Raw genomic sequence first — 27,350 nt, 5'->3', positions numbered from 1 at the left:
CGAGGGAGCGCACACATCATAGTAATTAATACGATAAAAAAAAAAATAAATAAAAATAAATAAAAAAACATACGCGCGCGCATCCATCATATCGAATCAACAAATGCGATCTCTCCCTTCCGCGAATTTAATCAACGGAGCGAATGATACGAGCACACTCGCTCGAGGAGCGAAGCCAGCCCACGTGGGAAATGTGCCAGGGAATTTCATTACCCCCTACACACGCAGACAATGTACGCGGCTGGAATGCCCACGCTTTATTGCGCTCAAAAGTATATAGAATATTTTTTTTTTTTTCATCGCACGTTACAATCCTCGATTCCCTATATATGTATTATCACAAAACTCACGCACACACGCATGTGGAGACAAGGTCGCGCGCGAAAGGCGCGTTGACGTATTGTTATACGCGAGCACACGTATTTCCTACGTAAATCTACCTCGTATCGCGTCACAATATAATATTATGATTAGTCCCGAGAGAAACAGAGGGAGAGAGACGCGTCTGGCTGAGATAAGGAGGGGGAACAAAAAAAAAAAATAATAATCCGAGCTACGCGCAGGTGTGTGTGGGCCATGCAGAGGAGTTTGGTAAAAGAGACGTTTCCGCGAACTGTTGACGGCCAATCACGCACGCGGCAGGTAGATAGACTACACTCTATTTTCGACCCGCGCGCCGTTGTTGCACCGATCCCGGGGAATATGTGTATATAAATGCATGAAGTTTTCTAGGAAACGCGCGGCCTTTGCACAGGGGTGATTCGGTATTATGCGTCGGATCGTCAGCTGTTCCTCAAAAAGAAGAAAAAAAAAAAAAATCGGATGGACCGGTTTATACTCGGAAATAGTTGATTGGCGCGTATATGACAAACAATCGCTATGTATGATGAGCGGCACGGTAAAAACGCTCCTATTGCAACGCTTATCGGTTTCGGTTGCGTATATCTAATATATTGTACGAAATCGGCGTTATCGGTACTTTTTCACCGAACTCGATCGGTGTACGTATATACCTTTCCTCGTAATCTATTGGAACAAAAAGAAGAGAAAATCCCAGTACGTTCACTCATGGGACGAGCACGTGGATGTTTGGGAAAGCCTCGAATATGTACGTTGGGGGGATGACGCGCTTCTGGGACGCACGAGTAATTATATTTTACCGTTTTGTCTTGCGGGTCGCCAAAGGTCCATTAAAATTAATTACGTCTCGGATAAGCACACGTTCCAAATACGCACATTATTTTCCCTCATGTGTACCAAATGTATATACGTACCGAGAACAAGAGGACGATGGCTGTGTCACGTCCGCGTGTAGTGGTGGCCCCCCCGGGGGCGATGATCGTAAAAATCGCGAGTGTTCCCCTGTACACGGGCTTATAGCTGGCCTTCCAGAAATTCGGACCCTCAAAAGAATCATTATCCTCCTTCCTGGTATGTATGTACGCGTGGCCGCAAAACCCTCGTGTAGCTGATGCTCGGGCCCTTATCCTGTACGTTATGGGTTTTTTTTGGAAATTTTGTGGACAATTTGTGGGGAACAAAACAATAGATTTTATTTTTTCTTTTTCTTGTTTGTTTCAATTTCTTATGAAAATTATACAATTGATCCAGAGCGAGAAAACTATAGTTAAAAGGATACTAAAGGGTTTTTCTTGAGTAAGGAAAAAAAATTATTTTTCATAAATTTATTTATTTATTTAACCAAACAAAATTAATTTTTTTGTTTTTTTTTCTTGTTCGTTTTAATTTTTTATGATAATTATTATACAATTGATCCAGAGCGAGAAAACTATAGTTAAAAGGATACTAAAGGGTTTTTCTTGAGTAAGGAAAAAAAATTATTTTTCATACATTTATTTGTTTATTTAACCAAACAAAATTAATTTTTTTTTTATGACTACACTTCTTTACATCTATGTATCCTATTAACTTGGCACCTTGAATGAAATCCACCGATAAATAAAATTATTTACAGTTACAAAAAATGAAATAAAACACGAAAAAGTGTCGATGTGACGTAGAACGGCATGGTAACATCGTGCGCCAACTCTTGTGCGTCACTACGGGCGCAGAGAGCACGAGCCTCTTTAGCTCAGTGGTAGAGCACTGGTCTCGTAAACCAGGGGTCGTGAGTTCAAACCTCACAGGAGGCATCATTATTTTTGCTTCCCCCGGTGATGCTCCTCAATTTTTTAATACTCACACGAATCGGTATTTTATTGTCAACCACTCAAATTTTTTTTAAAATCATCATTTTTTTTTAATCATACATTTTTCAACTTTCTAATTTTTCATTAAATGTTTATTTAACCTGCAAAAATTAAAAAAAAAAAAAAAAAAATCTTTCCACCGTCCATTCCCTAAAATGATGGGCTAACAAATATTTTCCAATCAGATCGGTAACAGTCTCCAAACCCCCGTGCACAACTGTCAAACCATCGAAGCGACAAAAGCGTCAAAAAGAAAAGATAAAAAAAAAGGCCTACGGGGATACATATTATATCGTATCCCGTAATCTGAGAAGCTGCTCTGCGGGTCCCCTCCCTCTGTGCTCTAGGGGGGTGGTATCTCCGTTGGCTCTTATTTGCACACGAGGAGAGCAAAAGAAGTGCTTTCTCGCTCTCTTTTTTTTTTTTTTTTCTTCTTCTACCTCCTCTCGTGCGATGCTGCTTTGCTTCTCGGAAGCGATTTTTCGACGAACATGCAAATCGAATCGGCCGTGACTTATTGAGATTGTACCGGGAAACGACGCGAGGGGCTTTTATGATTTCTCGCTCCCTGCCTCCCTTGGCTCCTCTTTGCTTTTGCTCTCCGACGGGCGTACCCGCGCAGTAGCACGAAAGGGCGCCCTTTTTTTCGAGAAACCCGCGCTGATTATCATGTATATACGTGTCCTCCCAAGGCGACCTATTCATTATTCTTTTATTGAGCACGTACTCGTATTAAAAATCACGAGTGTAACCATCACTAAATGTACCAAGAAAAACAAAAATAATTAACGCAACTTAGACAAAATTATTTTTATTCATACACGGTGTAAAAAAATCGGTACTACGTAACGCGACAAAAATACCGATTTCCCTAAAAGTATGGATATAACAGTGATTGTTATTTTGGGATTTTTATTTATATTAATTTTAATGCTTTTTTTTTTTTTAACTGCAACGCAAATAGTTGTTGGTTGGAAATTTGTTTATCGCACTTTTCGTCGAACGTTTCTAAAAAGAAACCATTACTTCGACTACGAGAATTCCTGTACTATACGCGGAAATCTCGAACGAATTGTCATTCGATACCTGAATATCATCTCTATTCCAATACAGAAAAAATCGGAGCTGCTCGAACAAAAAACAAAATGACTCGTAATGCTGGCAAAAACTCGGGCGTCGATCCATCGTTAGCAAATGCAATGAAAAAAATAATTCCAATATCACGTAATCCAACTTGGGCCAACATTCATAATAGGATTGCTTATCAGTCACGTATATTTTTGCATTGCAAGTGAGACCTTCGTTGCGCACCATCGGCCTCGTGTATTATCGAGCCTATTGATTTACGACGGCGAAACAAGGCCCCGCGCGCTATCGTCGAGTTTTTTTTTTTTTTTTTTTTTTTTTTCTTCAAATCAGGTTCGTTTCGCCATTCGCTCCGATCGATCACTCGTTTCCGCAAACCTTTTTTTATTTTTCATCTCTTGCCTTCAAGTCCCAAAGTGAGAAAAAAAATAGTGTCCATAGTTACTCGATCCGGAAAACACGTAAGTTCCTTGAATTGGAAAAAAAAAAAAAAAAATATTATCAGGGCCAAACTCGCAGTGAGGATCCAAGTGATACTGTATTTATGAAATTCTAGATTTTTTTACACATTTGCGCACTTTTAATTTTCGTAACACTCGGTTTCAGTGAGCGATTAATTACTTACGCCCTTACAAGTTGAAACGATCCAATTTTTTTTATGTATGCGTAATGAAAAAAAAAAAAAAAATTAAACTTGCGATGAACGTCATCAATATAGCTTTTTTTGATAATATCAAAGCTCGTTTCTGTAAAAGGAAAAAATACGCCTCCTCCCCCTGCAATTCCACCCGTTCATTGATTACGTTCAGCGAGTGACTCACGACGAGTTGAAACTACCCACTTTTTTGCGTATACATAAATATACATAAATAAAAAAAAAAAGGCTTACACTGATAAACGTGTCAAGTCAATCGGTCAAAAATGTGTAAAAAGCGACTCCTCAAAGAAGTGGAGCGTCAAAAGGGTGATTTACGCGGAACTCCCTCTCAGAACCCACTGAACTAATGTAGGTACATACACGTGTATGCCCTCTCTATTTTAATTAACGAGTATTTTTTTTTTTTTTTTTTTTTTTTAATACCATGCGCTAAAACCCCCTTTGATGCTGGAAAGGAGATTACGCGATTCTACTCAAATGTAATAATACCCTCGGTTTCGTTTTAATTGGCTTTCGTCAAAACGCGCAGATCCTATCCACCCATCCTCTACATATTCAAAGTCGGATGATCATTTTATTTATTTATTTTTTTAAACCCGATAGATACAAAAAAACAATGTAAAGAGGCTAAACATAAACGTGGTATCGGGAGGGCAAAGCCGCAACTCGATTATTCGGTAACACTCAAGGTCCGTACATAATATACCTATAGGATACGGGCCACGCCTTTTAATGCGGCAAACACACATATATACACACGCGTATATGCACCAACTCGCGCGGTACTCCATGTATTACCGGCCATATAGGTGTAGGTTTAATGGACACGTATATTACACTCATATATACGGGGGTTATTTACGGTATACGCTCTGTTCCCGGAATATATACTAGAGCGGGCGATGATCACGTATATACATATATACTTACGCGCGTGCGAGCACCTATGTATATATAGTTGCACCCTCGCACCGAGAACATCTGCGCGTTGGTCTGTTTTATTGGGAGAACCCTCTCGAAACGCCCTTAAATCCCACGATGGGGTGGGGGGGGGGAGGGAGTCCCCGTTAGTTGTATTTAATTTGTTATACGTATACATACAGAAGTAAAATGGATCATCCATATGGTATGAGGTGGGGCTCGCTGATGGATCGGGCTTTTCCGATAAAAGCCCAACCACGTAGCCTTATGTGGAGGATGAAGGGGCGTATCGATTATTGCACTCAGAGATACATGGGATTGATACAATTAGGAGAGAGAGAGAGGTTTGCTCGCGTACAGTGGACTATCTCCCGTGTATCTACATGTTTTCGTCATCAGTAAAGTTTGTTGCTTACGTCCGCTTAGTTTTTCACCTTTTCAATGCCTTCTGCTATCGTTGCGTCGAGTCGGTTCACGCCTATATTAAATTTTTTTACCTTCTCTTACTTATATCGTTTACCGTATGATCTGTTTCTCGTCTCTTGTGTACGCGTTATCAAAATATAACCACTACGTGTTTTTTTACCAAAATTTATTTCAAGTTTAGAGTTACTTGTAGGTAATGGTGAACAAATTTTCATGGTTATTGGACTGCTATACCTTGAAAGGCTCGCGCTCTGTATGAAAAAGCACATATTCAATACATGGACTGGAAAACAAAGAATGAAGTATCGTTTAATGAAAGTTCTTTTTTAGTGTACGTTGAAGAACTATCAAAAAAAAAAAATGTATTCTAGCATTCAGTGTTGAATTATGCGTATGTTTTTTTGTGATCGATCGGTCAGTCCAATTATTGGGCACGTTCGATTATCCATCGTTCGTTCGTTCGCACTTCATTGGGACCTCGGTGTATAGGATCAATGCTTGTAAGGAACGCACGTTTTCCCTGCGTTAACCAAATCAACCTATTGAACAAACTTTCCTATACGGGATGACGAAAAATTGTATACGTCACTCGGCCGTACATCAGCCACTTTACGGCCTCGTAACGTAATATACTAATACGATCGTACCCTCACTTTAACGATCAGCGCCCGAAAAAAAATAGTACGTACTACCCTTTGTTTTTTTTTTAAATTTTTCAATTGCAATGTTCGATGCGCACCTTTTGGAAACTGATGCTAACCGTATCACCCCGTATCCTTGAAACTAACTCAAGAGTATCGATCGACAATATACAGTGAGCGTGAGCGTTACCGAAATGATGATGGAAAAGAAAGGGAGAAACCGCCTGTTCACCCTTTTTCGAAATAACGCTCGCTTTGCCAAAACAGTGAAAACAAAAGCCTCGCGGTCGAGACGTGGTGTACTATACATGTATAGAAAAGCGGGTAGTTTTGCGGTCAGCCGTTATATACCCCCCATTTTTCAAGAAGGAGCGACAGCAGTAGTTTTTCGAGTTCCCCGTAAGTGATTTCGGGCTCCCTCATTTTTCCTCGTACCCCCCCTATATATACCTATGGGGGAAACTCGATAAACTGACCACACAACGATATAATATACAGTACAGGCATTGTATACTCACCAACTGCGCGTTGGGTTACTCTGTGCTCCCTTTTGTGTTTTTTCTCATCTATATATTGTGTGTTGGGGCTTTGACAGTGCGAAGAGCAGCTGTATGCAATTACTCGAGAATAGGAGGGCCAAGTGTGTGTGTGTGTACACGATGCCCAAAGTATCGCGTGTATCGATTTTTGGGTCCACGCAGTACACGGATGTACATTTTGTATTTTTCGGAGGACGCGTTACCGCGCGTCAAAGGTTTCGGACCTACAGAGTAAGAGAAGTACATTCATTATAGTCCTTCCCGGGAACTTGAATGGATGGAGCACATGAATATACATACAAATCGTGCTTATGCGTGAAAGAGTTTTTCATGAATTCGTTACCGATTTCCTGTAAGAAGCGGAAACTCGTTGTCAGTTTGGCTCTTTTTTGTTATAATGATTGATCATTGATCGAAATATTACTACACGTAATTACATTACAATTTGTTGCAAACTGTGTCACTTTGAATGAAAAATAGAAAGTATACTTCTCCACACCCTTTTTTACGTAGCACATATCGGTAAGAATTACAAAAAGTGGTACATATTTTTTTTTCATCAAATTAATGACTTTTTATTGCATCAACACAGCGCTTTTACGTAACATCGACACGCGCGCCTCCTCCAAAACCCCACCAAGTAAATATAGGTACGCGCGTGGGAAAGTAAGCCGAGAGATAAAAAAAAAAACGAATAGTCATTGTTACCCGAAAAGCACATCACGTGACGGGCTTAATCCACTCCAGTGCGGTTATCGGACCGGCTTCCCCGAACTCGGTCAAATCAGTTTACCCTCCCTCCACACGAAACGACGTTCCACAGAGCGAGATCAACGAGTATATAATCGATTACATACTCGCAACACCCAAAAAAAGTATATATATTATATGTTTGTACGTTTAGGTGCCTCTAGTTACGTATAACAAGTGGAGCGCGTCGTGTCTGAGGCGTTCACGGGCGATTGTAAAATTATCAAGTTTTTTTTTTTTTTTTTTGTTTTTTTATATCCATCTAGATAAAATTTCTGCAGTGTACAAATTGTGGGTCTTATATTAACAGATACCAAAATCTTGGCCTCGACGTTTGAATAGATTGAGCGTTTAATTGGAGCGATGGAATCAGTTGTGATTTTTTATTTTTCAATCTTTCAACTTTGCACTGTGCGATAAAAAATAAAAAAAGAAAAAAGAACTTGGTTTTTTGTTCAAGTCACCGCGAGCGACTCCCAGGAATCTGTACGAGTTGGCCGTGAGCGAGAAATAAATTTCGCTTAGCTCATTACCCGGCACATGTGACGACAGTGTGTATATATACTCGCAAATCGAAGAGGGAGGAAAAAAAAAAGGAAATCGATTCCGCCTAGCGCATCCCAGCGGAATGTGTATTTGCATTGCCCGCTGTGTGTATATGTACGTAAGAGTGATGTAATCGATCGCATACAGTTGTCGTCGCGTTTTTTTGATGTGCCGATCGAACAAATTGCGGTCCAACCGATATTTGCCGTTAATTAACGGCCACCGAGGCGCTTCGATTGATTTATTTTCGCGAATTCCTATACGTCGCAAGTGCCGGCCTCCTTTTTCCCTTGCTCGCGTGTGCACTGCACATTGAGCCTTTTTTTTTTTTTTTTTTTTTCTTGTCATCCAGCTCGAGGTGTTTGCTTGAAAAGTCGCGACACGAGGTTCGAGCGATGGAGGTTAAGGACGTTTTTTCTCTTACATGCCTCTTTTTTCGTTGGATTCTCACACACGGCACTTGTCGACCTCAAATAATATCAGCGTTTCAAGAATTACCTGATAGCAGGAGACGTTTTGGTTGGAATGTTTTTAACGCTTATTACGTTTTTTTTTAATGTTTTCCCGAAAAATCATATACATCAAACAAGTTTATTTAAACAAACTTTTAAACAGTGTAGAAGATGAAAAAAAAAAAAAAAAAATTATACAGTTATTGGCACAAGTGTGGGATTATTTTCAATGCAAAGTACAAAAATAGCGTACCTATAATATTAGGTGCACCTGTTTAGACTGAAAAGCAATAAGTCATCGCTCGAGTCATTGATTTTATTTTTTATTATTTTTTTTTTTTCATAAACGTATTCATAAACAAACACATGTAAATTTTCAATTGATGAATAAATTACTCTTAATTTATCGGGCGTATGCAACAAAATAATTTTCGTACTTAATTTCACAAATGCAAATTTATATTAATGATCCTAAATTAGTTAACCGCAAGTGAGAGTAGAACACCCATAAAGCCTCTATGATTACAGAAATTTTTTTGGTTCGAGTACACCCAATTTTTTCTTTGTCCCCTTTTTGATATGAGCTCCAGTTTTTCTGGGAACAACGCCCGTATGCCCGAAACCTCTTATCTGTAAAATGTGTACCTACACCTATTATCTTCGATCAAACGAAGTTGAATCGATTATCCTCTTTCGCTCAAAAGTACGACACGTTTCATCTTATCCATACCTATACGTTCAACCACCAGTGAAATTGAAAAGATCCAATTTGTACGATTATCGAGAAAAAAAAGACTCGATCGAGTGGCACCTCCTCGGCCGAGAAATAAAAACCCCCACACGCCGTAAAAGAATCCCCTGTCAGACCCCCATCCACATATACATACATAATATGTTGCAGCGAAGCGAGTCAAGCAGCGTCAGCTCGACTATATACGCGCGCATGAATAAAACCCCCCTCGAAAGATCCGCGAATAAAAGCCCCCCACGCCCATGACATACAAATATATATATATGTATGTATATTTTGTCTTCTCTCGATTCCGTGAACGTATCTCTCTTTGGCCCGTCACCGCAGATCCGTAGGGTGCGATTAACCAAAGAGCCCCAGGACAAGGGAGAAAAGGGAGGGCTTTTGAATTTACGAGGAACGTGAAATTAAACGGACTCTCTTCGCAGCTGCGCTACCGGGAAGCCGACTTATCCATATATACGTGCGCGTCTTTCTTTCTTTCTTGGGCTTTACCTGCTGCACAAATATATGGATCGGTGCTTTGAATACGCGTGTATGTATATTTTTACACATTGACATGATGGCCCCGGTGTGGTGCCGATTTTATAGTGACTTGATCGCGAGTTGCTTGGGACGAATGTAATTGTTCGTTTTCGAGACAATACAATTAACGTTGGGTACGTTTATTGAGCATATTTTGGAAAAGCAAACAAATTAAACCCAATTTCATCCTCGTTGTGTTCGTAATATTTTTTCGCACTTTATTACCTTGTACCAAGATCGCAATAGTTTGCGCTGAATCAAGTCCGTTTTTTTTTTTTATTTTTTTTTTTTTAAACACGATATTCATCAACAGGGCTTTGATCAACGTTATCTCCCACTGGTTCGAGACAGTTGGACGCCATATCGCGTGCGGTTGTGAAAAAAAAGAAAAAAGACCCACGCGCGAGTGTAAAAATTCCTCGGGCCCATCACGCTATCAAATTTCACGCCGATTAAAAGTGCACAGTATTTTGCTCGATATAATAATACACGGGTACAAACAACGTGTAATAATATATATACATATCTCTCGAGAGAATCAAAACCGGAGCATATATGATTATACGAGACGAATTTTATCCAATGGATACGCGAGTGTGTGTACCAATACTAATTGCCGGGTAATTGCGAAGAGCAGCGCCTGCATGCGGGTACCCTCCCTCATCCGACGGGGCATTTATAATGGGCTGCATCGACGACGATGCGTATCGATGCAATTTGCATCCTCTCTCTGCTCGGCCATTCCAAGAATCCTTCGTATACGCATATCCACCCGTCATAAACGAAAAAAAATAAAAATAAAATAAAAAAAATGTAATTGGATTTCGCGAGAGCTAGAACACTCCGCCCCGGAGTGTATAAAGTCGGACGCTTCGCTAATGTACTATATATACATACCGAATAACTTTTTACGCCCCACGAAAAATCGCGAGGGCGGATGGATTTTCTTTTTACATTAGAGTTAATCGAAGGCGCGGAAAGGAATTTAATAGCGTTGTAATTCCAAGGAAAACTCGCTCGGTTGTATAGTTGCGATACTTACGTGCCACGTAATTTACTCAACGAGCGTGTCCGATGTATACCATTAATTCATCGCAACCGCAAGTATGATATATATGTATATATACATGCACGTTTTGCGAGAGAGAAATACATATGACTTTGTCGAAAAAAAATCACACGACGCAACGACTCGTGAAATTAATTTCTCGAAAAACCCTATACGTGTAACGCAACGGATGTATAAGATGCACCGGCTTGCGCGTTTCCCCGGAAAAAGACAATCTTTTTTCCTCCTTTCCGCTCAACCGAATGGTAATTTTCGGTACAAACGCGCATCGTAACGTGCTATCGCCGCGACTCTTGTAAATCATTACCGGGAAATCGAGAGTCGTATATGTGAAACAACGAGAGAAAGATGTATACATACATAGTTACGCAATGATGATATAATTGCGCTTTATTATCTTGTTTTCGATGTTTTAAAACCTCGTCATTTTGCTCGCATTCGTGGAAAAAAAAAAAAAAAAAAAAAATAGGAGCAACAGACAGAGAGAGGAAATGTCGCGTTTATCATGTCACGTATACGTCCTACCGTGTAATTATAACGTCATGTCATTACACTGTGTGTAATTATCGTACATCCCGAGGTAGGTATATGTATGACGAGTGCAAATACTAAAAAAAAAAATATATACATTGTTTATACACTCCTCGGAGATAGTATTGATCTTTTTTATACATTGTTGCGTATTTTTAGGTAAGGAAAATTAGATCGCGGGGGTGTACATATATACGTATCTATTCAAAGCGTAGGTATATATATATTATGTACTACACGTCAGCACGTGGGTATATAATGCACATGTATACGTAATGGCAGGGAATAAGCTCGGTATATACGTATAAAAGCGTTTATATGTACATATACGGTATATATACTTACATTGTTGTGCGTCAATTGAGTTCGCTCGGAAGAGCGGCTGAATTTTTCATGTCCAGATTGTCTTCTCGGTATTATACCTTCGCCCTCTTGGTCTATAACATACATATTGTGCGGTGCAACTTTGCACATTTACGCGGAAACGATCGGCCGATCGAAGCTGTGCGGCACAAAGTATGATTTACCCCGGGGGAGCTTTGTTTCTACGTATACATGGTCGTGATCAATTCGAAATATAATTGCGGGTAACGCAAAGTGTTCGTTATAGAGCCAAACGTCAGAGGGTTGATAATATACAAATATTATGAATAACCAGCAACTTTTCGAAACTATGTCTTTTACGTTGCAACAAATCACCGGCAGCTTCGATAAAGTGTTGAATATATATATATACCGCTGTCTCTTGGAAATAAAAGCGTTTCAGCGGTTCTTTCATCTACAACGGCATTTTCCAAAGTATCAAATCGCAATCATGTCTTTAAATTTGAAATGGTAAAAATTTCTCATTTTGCGCAAGCAAGCAAGATTTTCACTGGCGAAATAGTGAAAGAAAAAGGATACCGATTTTTCCGAGTAAAAAAAAACTAAATTCCTTTGATTAGCGTAAACATAAGCCTTCAGCCGATTTCCGCAACAATGCCCTCGCGCAGACGCTTATCTCGGCGTTTCTCTCCATAATCGTCCGTGTACTGGGCGTCGATATCCCCTCATCGCACAATTGCACGCATAAATGTGTACACACACGTAACGAGCTCTCCCATGCGCGCGTGGATCAAAAAAAAAAAAAAAGAAAGAAAAAAACTTGAATGTAGTGCAGCGTACATTGTAAACGGTCTATATTACACACGCACTTCCGAGAAATCGGCCAATGTAACCCAACGATCGGACGATCACCATCACGGACTCGTGTGCATTATACTTTATAAAAGCTGTTGTTGCTGCACGACATTACGCAGACCAGATGCTCGTAAGCGCTTTTGCCGGTCTTTATTACTTTTTTATATATATAGCCTTGTACGCGTAAAATAGGTACTCATATCCGCCGAAAAGTTCGCCTCGGGATCGCCTCTCCCTTTGAGTTTCCACATACGTTGCGCCTCTCGGCGGAAACGAGGCCTCGGGGAAACTCGCGGTTTTTTTTTTCCTCATACGTAGCTGAATCACGTCGAGATAACGCGCACCTGTGAGAAAAAAAAAAAAAAAAAAACAACCACGAAAAACATTAAATTTAGCTCGGCGGTGATCGCGAAAACAGTAAACCGCGAAGGTACAAATAAAAAAATTGCGTCGCGCGCGCGTGTGTCGTATCGGCTGATTCATCCGGAAGACATCGCGAGTCGAATTATGTATATATAGGCTCTTTGGTATTATTGTTATTGTTTTCGTTCCAATTAAAAACCGATCAATCGAGGAAACATTGCGCAAGTGAGCTCATCCCGCGTGGCTATAATTACGCGCGCGTGACCCCCCCTGAAACAGTGTCGCTCCCACGTTTTCTCCGAATTCCTATATTTGCGCTCGCGGATCTATTTTAATTAGGAGCACATATATATTACATATACACGTACAAAAAGCACCTACAATTGCTTACGGAAGCAGATGTACCTTTTTTTTTTTTTTTGTTTTTTTTTTCTACTCCAGCGCATTTTGCGTTAAACAGTCACGAAAGTCATAATGTAATGTATGCCGCGAGAGCAGAGAGGCGTCGACGCGCAACTATTTTCGTTGGTCGGGAAAATAAGGCGCAGGAGCTTCGGCGCCCCGTTATTTTTAGAGGAGGGTAAAAACACCGCCGGATACGTTTCGCGACGCGCGGCGTAGTGTGTGTAAAAGGTGTCCTATATATATGTATATGTTATATGCTTTTTACGAGCTGTGGATAACGAGAGTATTGGGCAAAGTCGATTGATTTATCATTCGTACGGGCGCAGAGGGACTTTTTTTTTTTTTTTTTTATAGTACGCGAGAAATGTTGTGGATTCGTTTAATTGTCCGTGCTTCTACAAACATTACTTGAAAGCTCAGCTAACGTTTTTTTCAATGTATTTTTACTGCGCGAAGCTACGATCGATACACTTTTTTTTTTCTTTAATTTTCTGTCAAAGAAAACCCCTTATTTCGTTGTCGATACAATGTATTTTGTATACTGAGAGAAAGAAATAATAAAAATTACAGGATAATTACACGTAAATCGAATGCAAGTTGACGAAAGGGGGGAAAATTATAATTTTTAACAGTTAAAATTATGGTTCAAAAAGTAAAAGTTATGGTTAACCTATCCATTTAATGTTTCCTGTTTCCACAGAGTAATTTTTACTGTTCCTACCATAATTTTAACTGTTAAAACAATAATAACTACTAGAAATAATAACTTTCTCCTTTTTTGCCGACTTGTATTCAATTCACTGAGCAAAATGATCATTTTTGCTGCAACTTTAAATCGCCCTGAAGAAAGGGCCAACTTAAATTCCGATTGAACGTGAATTAGCGCTTTTTCGAACGAAATTCCAAGTTGGCGCTTTCTCAGACCGAAGCGTCGACATTGTTTTGAAAACAAAAGCTTTCGAGTTAGTATTTTCCACTACTCAACAAGTCTCATGGAAATACTCTTACTTTACAAATTTTAAGAGTATAATTCCTCGAACACGAGATCCCCCATTCTTATACGAAGGTAATATATAAGTAACACTTGAACGGGACGTACACACTCGTATTATTATTTATGATGCCGGCGATGCTGGTATCCACAAAAACGTCAATAGTTCACGAGAAACGTTTTTCGCTTCTTATTCCCCTCCTCCTCCCTCCGATCGTTTGTGTATTATCGAGAAAGAAAAGATGCACACATGGTACACAATATACAGGTACATACGCTATCATACACACAGTTTATGGCGGGGAGCACGAAAATTGATGGTCTCTGCATACGAAACTTACAAACTGTAATGGAGACGTTTCCCGCAATCGATTACACACCGCACATAACCACATCAATTATCAACCAACTTTCAGTCGAACCACATCAAGTACACGTTACTGTCCAACAAAGAAAAACTGCGGGTCTTATCAATAATTTACCGATTATAGTAGACACACGTTCGAATTCACGCGGTAAAAGTAGCGAGCGACGCGCCACCTCGCAGCGCCCGTGGAAGCTCCGATTTTGCGAGAGGGTGTCGCGCGCGCGTGTGTGTTTTGTTTGTGTTAGTTTGCGAATATATATTTTACACAACATACTCTGTGCTCCGTTTTCTCTCGCGTCAAATCGAGCAAAGTGCGTGTGTTTTGAATAACGAGGCTCGTTGGCTCGAGTCGACTGTTTTTTAAATTTTTATTCACACTCGCGCGTCCCGCGATACGTACACGCAACAGTTTTATATCGATCGGTGGAGTGGCCAAAGTGACCGTGGCGAAGAAAGGGATGAAAAACGTCAGCGAGGAGGTTAGTTTCGCGAAGTATCACAGAAATGGACGCTCCGTGACTCCGAAAATCGTGCACGATGAAAACAATTTATTCGATTAAAAGCGAAAAAGTGTCAAGTGCGCGAAAGTGTATGGAGTGTGTGTGACATAGCATATGCACTTTTGGCTACTTCTCCGCTGCGGAAGAGAGTGCACGGCCTTTTAAAAAAGAACGACAGAGCAAACAGATGTGGTGAGTTATATATCTCAAGTATATAGATATCGTGTATATATCACAAGATTCGCGTCATGTGTTTGATCGCCAACTGTTTACTCTCGACTCGCCAACTCTTCTTTTTTTTTTTTTTGAACTTATTGTTATTTCATCTCGTGGTTTATGTGTTGCGGCAAAAACAATAAATTTTTCATGGGTTTCGTAAAAGTATGACTAGATCCGCGACAATGCCCATCTATTCTATTTTCGCGGTAAACCACACTGAAAACTTTGTTCTTTCCCTGTGTGCATCATGTGGTTATCGAGAATCCCAGGGTAGAGGGGAAAAGCGTAGGTGTATTACGAATCGCTCGTCCGAGAAGAAAAAAAAAAAAAAAAAAAAAGGAGAAAGGGATAAGTCACTCTTTACCAGGAAGCCGATAGATTGATAGGGAAGCGTAAAACCGCTTCTATACCACCAAAGAGAGCGCCCGCGTTCCGAGCATTCCTTCTCTTCCAATGTATTTCAGTGCGTGTGTATAGGTACAATATATGCCGCGTCGTGTCTCTCGACTCCTCTCTCAACCCTTTCATCCTGCTCTTCTTTTTTTATCTCTCGGGAATCTGTATAGGTTTCCTTGCCCGCGAACGAGCTTCTCTTCGAACTTAACTCGTTTAACGAAACGAGGATACGGTCGCGTGCGCGTCTCTTTTTTTTCTCGTTTTTTTTTTTTCAGAAAAATATAAGTTACTCTCGTATATATAGGTAGATACGCCATACTGTATACTTGGGATAAGAAAAAATTTATAAATTAGCTTTCATAACTGGAATTGGTTAATACAAATTAATTTTTCCATCCCATGTCAATATGTTTTTATGAAAAAAAAAAAAAAAAAAAAAAAAACCAATCATGTTTCTCAAAAATATAATATACATGCGAGCCACCCCACGACAACAATAATAGTAATAATAATTATTATCACGATCAGATATCTGGCGTATGGTATACACACACAAGATATAACAAAGTTCTTCGTAAAACCCTCGTCCGCAGAGCTATGGAGATAAAATTAATGAAGAAAACGTTAAAGAGAGAGAGATGGCGTCGTCGGGGAACGAGAGAGACACGCCTCCTTGGCTTTTGCAAAAGCATTATTTATAGCAAGCGTATGGACTCTCTCTCTCTTTTGCTGCAGTACACACGCGGCTGCACGTATACGTGCAATTTTTATTTTTCATCGTTGTTATACGTTCCTCCTCCTCCTCTCGTTTACATGGCAGCTGATGATGCACGCGCGCGGAAAACGATGACGATGATGACGGTACGAGAGAGAGAGAGAGAAACGCGGAAGGCCGATGATGGATGGAGCCTCGAATTAATGGTCAGGCATAGAGGGTACCCATACGTATATACACGAAAATTTCTCTCTCGAGATGTGTATTGTATATATAGAGACGATGATGATGCACGCACGACGAAAACAAGGAGAAAAAACAATTGTTATTTTTTTTTTTTTATTAATAGATCAAGTGCTTCTCGGAATGTGTATATTTAATATTTGCATCATAAGCATACATATGTAGTATAGTGGCAGCCTCCTTATCTCGATACACCTCGTGTGTAATACCCGCGAGTAAACCTGCGGGGCTATTACCGAATGAATTACGATCCCGAGTATACTCGAGAGTAAATAGCTTCAATGAAAAGCGAAGGAAAAGCTGCACGGGCGTTTGATGTGTGTAAAAATAAAACACGAGTCTCCACACGCGATTCCGCCGAAAGGCGGCAAGGCTGCAGCAGAGAGTCGCCCGCGGAGGTCACCGAGTGAACTGATTTCCCTCCCCCCCACACTCAGCGCTCTCGTTATACCCGGTAAAGGGTTTCTCGGATCGCATATAAAGTTTTATTCGCTCTCGACCTGTGTGTGCCACGCGGCGCCTTACGCGGAAAAGCTTATGCAAACGAGATGCGGATTTCTTTCTTTCGCATTGTTCGCCAAAAATGCGCAACGCGTTTGTTTTTTTTTTTTTTTTTTTTTTTTTTTTCTCCTTTTTGTCTCCCTTTCGAGGAAAAAAGGTGGGATCGTTAGCGAATTTTAAGTAGCCTAATTACATGCAAATTAGACAACGCTCCGAGTAAATATATAGCGTGTATATAGATGTATAGCTGTTACGCTTTCCGACGACAACCGAGAAGTTGTTAGCGTATAGTGGCCGGTGAGCGTAACGGCATCCTTTTGGAATTTATTGCAGAGGAAAAAAAAAAGAAGAAAGAGAGGATGTATGGCCCTCTAATTAGTCTCTACAGGTTTTTCCCCTAATTAAATTTTTCTTTTTTTCAACACACCAGCAAAACTAACCGTAAAATTTTATTTAGAGAGCGTATAATATTATATTGTACTCTCAAATTTCCACCTAAAAAAGAAAAAAGCCGAAACGCACAAAAAAAAAAAAAAAAAAAAAAAAAAAAGACTCTGTGTACTCAAGCTATACGTTGAACATAAAAGCCAAAGTACCGCTGCGTTCCGGGTACTTATGTAACATACAGACGCACCAAAAACTGTTTGACCAAGTGTACCTATATATAATGCACGTATATAATATGTGCCCTCCCCAAACAGAAGACATAACGTACACGAGCACACACACGCCCGCAGGAACGGAAGAAGATAAACTTGGTCGTCGTCGGGCACGAACGAGTCAATCTCGCGTCCCATTGTTTCCACCTCCGAACCATCGTATCATACACTTGCACCCACACACGCGCGCGCGTTTTTTTTTTTTTTTTTTTGAACAAATACACGAAGAAGCTCTCCTCTTTGTGTCGAACGCGGCGCGGGCGGATTCTCGGAAAAAACGACTCAACATACTATACGTGCCCCTCTGCGGGGTATATCGATTGGGCGCGTTCCATTTACTATGCTGGAAAGCCAAGGTCTCTCTCTCTTCGCCCCCGCGACAACGACCTATTGTCTTACCCTCCTTTCTCTCCCGTAGACGTTGTTGCTGCTACCGCTGTTGTTCTTCTTATGCAATTTGTGTGTGTGTGTGTGTGTGTATACGCAGAACTTGGGGAGAGCTACTGTTTCTCTGTGCCCCTATGTATACCGTCACTTGACCCATTAAAGCGAACAAGGAAAAAAAACAACCATATAGGGTCGCATTTAATTTATGCCCGATGGGTTTCTGGAAACAAAAATACAACAAAGGCTTTTTATCGTCATCGCTACGTCTTGATCACTCATCGATTCGTTCTCTCCTTTTTACCTCCCACTTTTCAAGGTTTCGCCCAACACTTGTACGTTATCGCGTAGCTTACCGGGAAAAAATGGTGCTCCACCCCAATTTGAGTCTTAAAATTTTTTTTATGGTTTCGAACCATTTTCTATGATTATATTCTAATAATCATAAGGTGGGATAAGACGTTTTTTTACCATTTTTTACCATTTTTTACCATAAACGACTTTGTCGTTGCTCGATTCTCCGGGAAAAATGTGCCTTTGCCGTCGAAAACTCGGGATGTACCTGTACGCGTTGGGTTTAATTTCTTTTTTTAATTTTTTTTATCACGACCATTAACTCCTTAAGCCCCGTGGCGTTTAATTTCCAACAAAGAGTTGCTCGCTCGTTGAAAAAGGAAAAAAAAATTATTACGCTCTCCCGTCCCGTGTAATTTCGAGTATATATACATTTTTGATCCGATACGCTTGGCGAAAAAAAAAAATTCGTCCCACCCCGTATAAGGTCGTTGACACTTATAAAGTCGCGTGCGATAGTTTCTATCGGCTCTCGGGGTTTTTGTTTCGGGATCCCGATACCCGATATCTCCCCGTGGCAACCCACATGCACGCGCGCGTGGCAAAGTACGAAACGATGTGACGCAAACGTAATCTCTCTTCGCGCGACGAGACGACTCGTCGTGTCCGTGTATATACTCTCGGAGCCTTGAGCAAATTCTCAGAAAGGCGCACTTTGAGATGTGCACACACACACACGTGCAAAGTATCGGGAGCCCCGGGAGTTTATATATATACACCAAACGCGATAAGTTGGGACAATAAAAAATAATGATAATCGCAATGCGCGATATTACATGCTCGAGTGAAGTTTGGCGCGGTAAACAATATCATACTGTAGCCATCGGTGGGTTGTTTTTTTTTTTTTTTTTTTTTTTCGCGGAAAATTATTTCCGAGCCGACCTTCGGACGTCGCCTCGACTCTTATATTTTTAACCAAATTTCAGGACCACCGTCTCTCTCTCTCGCGCTTGTTCGAGGGGCAGATAAGAACAAGAGGCACGAGAGAAACGCCTTTTTCTGCGTATTTTCTCCCTGGTAGGTGTGCTTTACAAAAAAGTACAAATCCAATTTCCAAAAATCGAGCGTTTCGTCTTTTCTTTTTATTTTCCCTCGCAACCGATTACGATATATACTCGAGACTGATAAAACAAAGTCCGTACAACAATAAAAAACCACTCTCACGTAACCCAAGGGCCATATAATCCATGACGAAAAAAGTCAACACGCGCCTCGCGTCACTTTCGCGTTTGCGTGTGATTTACGAATTCTCTCGGGGAGTTATCGCGCGAAAAAACACGAAAGAAAAAAGAAAACACTAGTCGCGCGTTTTAATTGAAAATTCCGAGAACACGCGCAGGCTTTCGGAGATAAGGAGTTTAATTTATTGAACCGATGATGCATAGTATTTTTTTTTAGTGTTGGCGCGCACAGGCAAGGGAGGGAAGGTCGTAATTGTTTGCTGTATATCTCCGGCTGTGGGCAATAAATATAAATTATTCCCCGGCAAGAGGAGGAGGCCGTTTCGGTTTCGGGATCATCGAGAGTTTCGGGCGCCACGCGCGTGAATAACACTGCGGCAATGAACATTACTTTTTTTTTTTTTTTTTTTTTTTTTTTTTTTTTCGGGCACTCGTTTTTCTGGGAAAAATAACACGCTCTCGGCAATTCCACGTAATATAATACACGTACATCGGCTCTTATCTGTTTTTCGGTCTTGAGATTATTTTTATTATTAAACAAAAAAGACGATTTTTTAATCGAAAGATTCCAACATCTGCAGGATGGCAAAAAAAAAAAAAGAAAAAAATGAACGTTAAAAATAAAAGTACGTATCTTTGGGTAACGAGACGCTATATGCTCCCTGCATCACTCTTGAGCAGCAGCGGAGATTATCGAAAATGAGACGAAGAAGAAGAAGAAGAAGAAGCGGAGGAAAGAGAGGGAGAAGGGGTTAGATAGCCGGTCCGCGCACAAGAGAGAGGATCCTTCCGAGAAATCGGCTCGCGGCGTCGTCGTAGCCGCTAGACGAAAATAAAAGACGCGATGGCGAAGGATTTTTTTTTTTTTTTTTCCTTCTTTTTCGGTCCAACCTTCGTGCACGATGATGATGATGCAGTGCATCGGTGCAGTCCAGTGCATATATGATGATATATACGGCGCCCAATTATATACTCTTTTCGATCCTTCCCCTCCAGCTTTTTATTATTATGATTACTATCATCGGCGTTGCTGCAGCTTTCTTTCTATAACGCGCCGATCATATACCAGAACCTTTCTCTCTTTTTTTTTTAAATTTTTTTATCTTTGATACTCGTACATTTCCAGTGCGATGGTTTCATCGATGCGACTATAATATTATATGTGTGTATATTTAGCTTCTTTCCCGGCATTCCTCGAGTGCGTATTGCATTAAAATGTCATCGGCCATCGCTCGCGTCGAAAACATTATATAATATACGCATCAGCCATCAAGAAAAAAGGAAATAATCGGCCGAGCCGTCGAAAGAGAGAAAAATAGATGTTTCATTGAACACCAACGACGACACCGTGGTGGCGAGGAGCCTCGTTTTTGCGTGTACTCAAAAAAAAAAAAAAAAAAAAAAAAAAACCGACCTCATTACAATCGCCGGTGCGTGCAGCAGAGCGCGAGGAGGGAAAGGGGTGTAAGTACATATTATATACACACACAGATCACCCGGAAGGAGCACCTGGTCGCGTCATTGAAATGACAGGACTTTTTTCGGCCGCGGCGAGGAGGGGGGGGTGCTATAACGTTACTCCGCTCTGGCGTTTCGGAGAAGCAGCGAGAGGGGGGGAGAGAAAAAGGCCCCCCGAGAGCACGAGATATATATCATTGTGTGCGCGTGTATATAGGTACTTCGGGGGACCCGCGGCCCTATGGTTTTAGCCGGAACGAGCCGCTTTACGGGGGAAAAGAGCGTACCGATCGGACGTGAGAATATAATGCCTCTCTCTTTCGCTGCGGAGCTTCCGTTCTCTCTTTCTCTCTGCACTTTGTCCCCTGGAATAATGAATTTTCATCGGGACTTCTTTTCCCCGTATACGGCTCGTTTTTTTTTTTTTTTTTTTTTTTTTTCAGAAAAAAACAAGAGGGAGGCCGTCATTGGAGTGTTCGTGGAGAGAGTTTTCTATACCGTTCCTATATGTAGGCACGTATACATAAATACTTTTCTTCCGTCACCTCGTTCTATTCACACTTTCACGATGATGATGTTATTCTGTCAAGTGGTACAAATTTTCTTTTTCTTTCCTTTTTTTTTTCCCTCCCGCGTTGGAAGAGAAAACAAAAGATACATTTGGTGGCTGACACTCGAGGAAAGACTTAGTGATTTGTATGAAAAAAAAACAAAAAAAAAAAAACACTTTCCTATATATACCATCACCCATTGTGTGCCGATAAAAGTTGATTCCAATTGAGTCATCGTAGAATCTCCCTCGTTACAACATACATATATACTTACTTGTAGTCGTCATCATCAGATAGCGCGTAAGCAGTAGCATCTACATAGAGATTTTTAACAAAAATGATGTACTTACATTACGATGATACGTAAATAATACGGTGGATATCGGGAACAGTTATCGTCGGAACTCGATCATTACGTGCATGCGATCCAGCTTCGAATAACACCTTTGGAAATGCCAAAGATATTTAGGACTTTAGTGGGGAAATAAAACATTTGTAATTTCGATCGAGTATATAGTAAAAATAAATTGTTTTTTCAATCTGGGGGTTTTTTATAAAAAAAAAAAAATTTACGTTTTTCAACTTTTAGCTTCGGTTTTGGCAGTGAAATTTTAGTAAAAAATACCTAGCCAAATATCACATCGTATTTTTTCCATCGAGATTGGATCGATCAATTATTTTCAATAAAAATTCACAACGTGGAAGGTCGAAATTTTATTTTTGATTTTCTCCGTCTACACACAACAGATCAATCTCACTCGTATAAACTAATTCACCAGTTTCATATTGTACTAAGCGTAACTGCGTATATATCCATCACGTATATTTCAGAACTTAATTTTTTTTTCTTTTGTTAGAACTGGTCAAACAACATACGATTACGTATACAAAAAAAATTAGCATTTTTCATAAGCGCGTAGTAAATAAAAAAAAAATAAAAAAAAACATGTATGAAATAACCCTCAAACGCGCGGTGCGTAGGTGTATCCATACGCTTATTATTATGAGCTCATTGGGCATTTTACAATACCGTGACTCATAATGTAATATATACGACCGCGCGCGCCTCTCGATTTTTCTTTCGTATCGAAAGGATCTCCCTCGATTCGCCAAATTTAGGCACACACGGCCCCTCGTAATGCAAGTATATATATATACTTATACTCGGCGCGACGTCGCTGCTAATATACGCTTCGTATCTCTTGCGTCAATGTACACCCATTGTTTTTCACGTTAGCGTGTATATATACTTACAGCGGCATAAGTGCGCGGACGGAACAACCTGCAATTTCTCAATAGCGTTGTCTGTTCAAAAAAAAAGAAAAAAAAAAAAAAAAAAACGTCACTCGTATGGTCTCTCATGCAGTGTACGTACGATATATACACTTAATAAGTACCTGCGGTTTACTCTCTCCTATCCTGCTCACACACGAGGTATATAACATATCGTATCATTTAAATAACGTCCGTATATGTAGTTGGGCTGGCATAATATATGTGTATACGTATATAATATGTCTGACATAGTGCAACATAGTGTCTCGGCTCGTCACAACAGCGGCAGTTAGCCGTTTCCGATTGCCGGTCTCTATACGGTCTACTTGTATATATACGTCATGATATTATATACTAGCGCGCACAAAAGACGTTTTTGATCATGCACGCCCCAGCTCCAGCCAAACGAGACACACGGCAATTTGAAATTGAATCAGTCTTTGGTGGTGTGTGTGTGTGTGTATTGGTATAGTATACGAACGAGATGTGCATTAATTTTTTTGCAGAGGAGCTTACGTTGGCGCTTTGTGCGATTTATGAACAATGGCGCACGTGCTGATGCTCTGTTTTTCCCTGCATTGTTTACGATATCTTTGTTTACTGCAGGAGATATAATATAAGTTGGTACGGTTTTTGGAATCCGAGAAAAACTCGTAGCAAAAGTTTTTTTTTTTTTTTTTATTTAAAGGTTGTCGCTTCATTGTAATGTCAAAAAAAAAAAAAAAAAAAAAAAAAAAAAAAAAGTATACATCAAATGGTATTTGAAAACAGCTTCTTTCCCAAGAAAAACAATTTTTTGCGGAAATTACAGCTTGAGAAAATGTATATCAACGTGAATAATATTTTGAAAAATGCTCGTACAACTAACTAACCTTGAGGAAAAAAAAAAAAATATATTTTCAATAACAATTTTTCGAAATGAATTATTTGTGACGGCATATACGTTTTTATCTGAACGGACGTGAGTTGTGTGTGTTTTTGGAAATGTAATCTTGCGATGATGCTTTCTTACTCTCTGTCATAAAAAAAAAAAAAAAAATACTTTTGGAGCTATGTGGTATCAAGTCTTTGGTGAAGAAAGAAAGAAAGTATACAGGTATCAAATAAACATCCCGATTTTCGAAGGGAAAAGTGCATCGCAAGTGTACTTCTTAATTAATTTTATGAAGAAAAAAAAAAAAAACTTTATGAAAAATGCATCCAACCGCCCATATAAATAATGAAAGAAACTTCACCTTGCATTGATAATTTCATTACAGTTGAAGATACCACGCCCACCTTCACCGAGGCTTCAAGACGTATCCACCACAATAAATATCTGCTAAATCAAACACGGCGTAAATAAAAATCTCCCCCTCTATAATATTTCTGCAATAAAAAAAAAAAAAATAATAATAATTAGAGCTTAAATAAAATAAACCCGAACCACCCGACCATACCAACAAAATCGCGAATGTAACGCGCGCTCGAGCATTTATATTACACTCGAATTGATCGGGCTCGCGATACAATAATCTCGTATCTCCCTCTTACTCATCTCGAACAACCTCGGCGAGGGGTACTGTACATTCACGTATGGAAGAGAGCCAATACCGAGAACCTGTCCGATTTTCAGGAAGGCATGCATGCGTGTGTATATATATATATATATACGTGCACGCGGGGGTAATCGGATCAGGACCCGCAGCCGCACAGCTCGTTATACCAGGGGCCGATTATCATCGTCATCATCATTATTATTATCATTGCTTTATGATGATCGCCGAGATTAAAGTTATACGTATGTATAAATATACATACGCGGCTTTCGGAGTTCTCGGAATGATTGACAGCGTGCATGCAGTGCGTGTATCGAGGGGAGAGAGCTTTGATCCCGATTAATGTATAGCTTGGAAAAAGCTGACGAGAGAGAGCTACGGTGTTGTGTTGGGTGAAATATGTATGGATTTTTGGTTAGTTTTATTTTGTTTTGGTGCTCGAATTACCGTATATGGAAAATAATGTACAACATCCATTGATGAAATATGGATTTTAGTTTTATCGTTTTTGAAAAAAGTAGTGTTCACATTTAAAAACAAAACACTCGAAAAAGCCATTGATACAAATTATTATGTACATAATTGTAGTAGCATCCATATTTACTGCGAAAGTGTTTATTATATACCAGAATGATGAAATGTATTCAATTTTTCAAGAAAAAAAATTAGGAAAATTCCAAAGATCCAAAGCGATTTTTTCTACAATTTGTTTTCCAGCCTAAATTATGCATACAAATTTTATTAATTACACAAACAACAAAACGTACTATAATTTTATCAAATTCGGAGTTTATTCGTATGAACTACAAAACTTTACAATAACATTGACACCGTATTTATTTTTTTATTGCAAAGCTGGGTAGTTTAATCAATTAAAAAGTTGTGCTAGTCGGTCATATATATATACTATAAGCCATTCTTTATTTTATGGTTTGCACATAGAGGTAATTCTTGGTTTCGGTTTACGGTTTGTTAACAATTTTATCAAGTGAGATCGGAATAAGCAATTTCATTATTGTGGCTTTTTATGGTACTGAATAATTGTGCAATTATATTGTTACCTCATGTTGAGATACAGTACTAAATTAGACACAATAGCGTATTGAGTATGATTTTTTATCTTACATTTTATGGTTTGTTAGCACATTAATCTCATGTAATCAAAATATAAGCATGTCATAGCTTTGATTAAATTGTTGTGTATATTTTTTTTTTATGTCACTGAATGATTGAATAATTATTATACCTTGCGAGATTTATGGTACCGTATTGGACAACGTGAAATATTATCTTTGACTTTTCCACCGACACTCGAGGAGAAAAGAAAAATTAATGAAAGTCCCTCCGATGGGTAAAGAGAGAGAGAGAGAAGAAAAAAGCGCCTCTCGTTACTTTGAAAAATAAATCACCAAAGAAGCTCGTCGTCATCGTCGATTTCCGCGAAGCCATCGCAATCAGCACCTCCTCCCTCCTCTCTGCCCGTATATACCAACGAACTAACTCGCTCCCTCGAAGAAGCATCATTTTTCCTTCCGATGAGCAATCTTTCCCCGAAAATTCACCGACCGAGACTCTTATCCACCATACGATTACGACAACGGTTTGCCCCTAAAAAAAAAAAAGAGAGAGATCTCTATCTAGGGTATATTACAGGTATATTTTATAGTAGACCAGTTTCACTTCTCCCCCGAAAAAAAAAAAAACAAAAACGAGGAGTCACCTCGCATTCTCGCAAAATTCCTCGGGCCGCCGCGTGCAGTGGCTCTTTAAACGGCACCATCAGCCGTGACTTTCGTTTTCCCCGAAATGGCGTATACTATTTGCGAAGGGGTGTAACATGTCCCTCGGTCAACAGAAACTGACTCTAAGCTGATTTTCACGGTCCCGGCGTTTTAAGCTCGAGTCCCTGTATATACTGTAAATCTCTCGACTTTCCCGACACTTCCCCGTAAAAAGGGCACACAATGGCCCTTACATACCTCCTCTTTTGGTGCAGCTTCTGCACCCTTTTTTTTTTTTTTTTCATTATTGACTCGAGCGACACTTTTCACAATGAAATTCCCCGACAACGACGGACAATTTGTGTAATTAAAACGCTCGAGCTTTTTCCGCGAAAACGAGTTTGTGAAAAAAGGGGGGGGGGCGCTCGGCACATCGAAAAATCGACGAGGCGCGACGCCGCGCCGAAGCGAATCTAATTAAAAGCGAGAGCGGAAGAGCTATACACGCGCACTAATTGCAATTTGTCGGGAGGGTGGGAGAGTGATTGGAAGCCATATGGCTCCGATGAGAACGAGCGCGCGAGGGGGGGGGGGGAGGCGTGTGCTTTGCATTGTTGCAATTTCAATTACCGGTAGGTATACGTGAGTATGGTATACGCTCGGGATGTATTTTCGACGAAATGTGCTGCACTTGGGTGTGTGTGTGTGTAGAGCGACGACATTGTGGTCGTTGCATGCGAAAAGGGAGATCGAGGGATTCCGGGAAGCTTTTACGTGCATTGTGCCCGTAATGCGTCTGTGGGCGATTGTAATGACTTTACCGTCTGTGTGTAATGTACACTAACGCGTCGTTATAAGCGCGCGCCCGCAGGTTAAAGGGTCGATTGGTTTTATATACAGTGGGACTTGCGCAATTATTTTTTATGGAGATTCAAACACTTGAAAACAAATTTCTTTTTTTTTTTTTCCTCCCTAAAGTGCATTCTGAAGAAAAATATATTTTTTACTCATGCAACTACTTGCAATGCTGTACGGAGAAATTTTTTTTTTTTTTCTCGCAGACAAACGCAATACATTTTTTTATTGTTAGGTAATTAAAATGAAATATGTAGGTACGCTATTTTTCTATTTTTCTTTAAAATTGTAATGCATTGTTTATGTTGGGACAAATTTTTTAAGCAATAAAGCCTGGTAGTAATTTAAAAAAAAAATTTTTTTTCTTAATATTGACGAAGCATTATACAT

The 27,350-nt window shown here is 39.9% G+C and overlaps 1 protein-coding gene and 1 non-coding gene across 2 annotated transcripts in view; both read left to right on the top strand.

Annotated features, from left to right (window-relative positions):
- The first annotated feature begins 2,081 nt into the window (after positions 1 to 2,081).
- TRNAT-CGU (transfer RNA threonine (anticodon CGU)) lies at positions 2,082 to 2,153 on the top strand. The gene has a single exon. It is a non-coding gene; the product is annotated as a tRNA-Thr (tRNA).
- Positions 2,154 to 14,702: 12,549 nt separating this feature from the next.
- LOC106642709 (uncharacterized) overlaps positions 14,703 to 27,350 on the top strand; it is a 39,866-nt gene continuing 27,218 nt past the window's right edge. Inside the window, exon 1 of the mRNA XM_014357571.2 lies at positions 14,703 to 15,102. The gene's annotated coding sequence lies outside the window, so the exon portion shown is untranslated. The remainder of the gene's footprint in view (positions 15,103 to 27,350) is intronic.

Source organism: Copidosoma floridanum, unplaced genomic scaffold (assembly GCF_036245765.1).
Source record: "Copidosoma floridanum isolate Cflo_tuat_1 unplaced genomic scaffold, Cflo_Japanese_pri ptg000025l, whole genome shotgun sequence".
NCBI lineage: Eukaryota > Metazoa > Arthropoda > Insecta > Hymenoptera > Encyrtidae > Copidosoma > Copidosoma floridanum.
Note: the sequence above shows the minus strand (reverse complement) of the source record. Positions and strands in the feature narration are given on the sequence as shown.